This window comes from Aquarana catesbeiana, linkage group LG13, assembly GCF_042186555.1.
Source record: "Aquarana catesbeiana isolate 2022-GZ linkage group LG13, ASM4218655v1, whole genome shotgun sequence".
Classification (NCBI taxonomy): Eukaryota; Metazoa; Chordata; class Amphibia; order Anura; family Ranidae; genus Aquarana; species Aquarana catesbeiana.
The window spans coordinates 224,377,175-224,379,796 of record NC_133336.1 but is presented as its reverse complement, the minus strand read 5'-3'; positions in this window follow the sequence as shown (position 1 = coordinate 224,379,796).

Below are 2,622 nucleotides of genomic sequence, written 5' to 3'. Positions count from 1 at the left end.
GGCAGAGAGCCTACTGGAACGTTGTATCCAATCGGGCCGCGGGCCTACTGCCTACTGGAACATTGTATCCAATCGGGCCTACTGGAACATTGTATCCAATCAGCAGAGAGCCTACTGGAACGTTGCATCCAGTCGGGCAGCCGGCCTACTGGAAGGTTGCATCCAGTCGGGCAGCCGGCCTACTGGAACGTTGCATCCAGTCGGGCAGCCGGCCTACTGGAACGTTGCATCCAGTCGGGCAGCCGGCCTACTGGAACGTTGCATCCAGTCGGGCAGCCGGCCTACTGGAAGGTTGCATCCAGTCGGGCAGCCGGCCTACTGGAAGGTTGCATCCAGTCGGGCAGCCGGCCTACTGGAAGGTTGCATCCAGTCGGGCAGCCGGCCTACTGGAAGGTTGCATCCAGTCGGGCAGCCGGCCTACTGGAAGGTTGCATCCAATCCCGCAGAGAGTTGGATGCCCCTCCTGACAACCCCTTATTATCCTGGCCGGTGGGTACTGGAAAGTTCCCAATGCATACAAGCGACCGGGAGCTTTTCCGATCATGTGACAGCCAATCACAGCGATCACTTGACCCGAATGCCCGCCTCCGCCAGCCTTTAGAACGCTTAAAGGGCCGGGAGGTGGTAAAAAGGGAATGGTGGCTCTGAAAACAGAAGGGATGAAAATCCCTCGTCACCTCTAGGTTCATTTCGTCACCGAGGAGCTCAGGGAAGGGAATCTTCCATCTCGGTGTGAAGCCGTCCAGACCGTTTTACCCAATCCCAGGCTCCCAAGAGGAACGGGAAACCACTGCAGGTGATGGGAACACGGTAGGGGGTGGGGATTGGATGGCCCTTCACAGTGCTGTAAAAGTGATCGGGTGGTCGCTTTTTTACTAAGCAGCTGATCGCCGACTGAAAAAAAAAAAAATTACAAGATGTTTTGTCTTTAAGCAAATATGCGGCCTCCCGGCGGGTGAGCCTTGGCGCCGAGCGGCCACATATTCGCGTGAATGGGGGCAAGTAGAGCTGTGTCGAGAGCGTGCGCGCGCTCCTGGCGCAGGTTACCGGTGGCCGAAGGAAAATTCCCGATCGCTGCTTGTGAACAGGAGCTTTCCAATCATCTGACGGCCATGACAGCCAATCACCGGCGGTCACGTGATCACAAACCCCGGCATGCCGAAACCTCTTAAAGGGCCGGGTGGCGCCGGCACCAAGAGGTTAATAAAATCTAAAAATATTAATTGCAAGGCGATGGAAATGGTTCCTCCTGATAGTACGCGATATGCGCTACAAGGAGATTACACAATGGGCCTTGCTATAGTGTAGCTCCAGTCTGGACTGGGCCGGGAAGCAAATCGGTCTAGCGCCCCCATAAATCAGCCGCGCTGCTGCCGGTATAATGATACTGGCAGGGCCGCCATCAGGGGGGGGACAGCCCATACACATGTAGGAGGCTCGGGCGGCGGACCCCAACCAATGATTAATTGTGTGGGCGGCAGAAGTACAGTTAAATCACACTTGTTTAATAATAAAAGTAAAAAGAACAAACTTAGTCAAAACATAGCCGAAGTTCAGTAACCGGAACGGATAGTCAGCCAAGCCAGAAGTCAGGGATCAATGGTGGTGGTAGTGGAACGGCAAGCAGGATCTGAAGCCAGAAGGGATGTCGGCAAAGCAAGTGTTGAACAGGATCGCAGGAGATGGTTTCTTGTGATGTTGACCAAGGCGAAGGCAGAGCTCCTCTGGACTGGATGGCTTAAGTAGGCAGGACTAATGAGCAGGATCAACAACAGCTGAGTAACTGTGGAGAGAGATAGGAGCTGGCAATTAGCCGACAGCTGAGTGGCCAGCTCAGAGAAGGAAGGGCTGAGCCCAGCCCTGACAGTCGGGAGGCTAAAAACTATCAGAAAGTCAGCTCACGGGCTCCATAGCCAAACAGGAAGTACCTGCAAATTAAGGGACTTCACCCCCCCCCCCCCCCAGGCCCTCAGAACTAGGGTCCCACTGGGCACCCCAAAAACTGTGTGGGGATGACTCAGGATGTTCAGAATTCCTAAGTCCAGGACTTTTTTTTTTTAAATTTCAGGTGGACCTCCGTTCCACCACCTCCTGGCTCAGGCCCTCTGCTTCCTGTTCACCTCTATCGCTTGTAAACACAGAAGTCCGGCTTCTGTGTTTTACAAGTGACAGTTTGTCTCCCAATGGCTCCCACTGAGTGCAAGATGGAGGGGGGGGGGGGAGATGCAGGTGTCCAGGGTACAGTGCAGATTCCGTCACCCCCACTGGTTGCTCTCCCCGCATCCTGCTCCTTAAAGACCCACAATTTGATGCGGTTTGGAGGGTGTGTGTGTGTGTGTGGGGGGGGGGGGGGGGGTGAGAAGGTTTTTTTTTTTGGGGGGGTTGTGGTTGAGTTCCTGTACCTATTTTCTGTGAGGGGGGGGGGGGGGGGGGGTGGAGAACTGCTTATGTCAGCCATGATGTCTTGTAACCATAGAAGACACGTAACATTAGCGAGTCCCGTAATCTCAGGAAGTCCATCTCCTATAACCACAACTTCTGCATTCTGAACCTCCTTATCAGCACGTCGATAGACAACGCAGGACCTAACCAAATTAACTAACATGGAAACCAAGCTTGGCA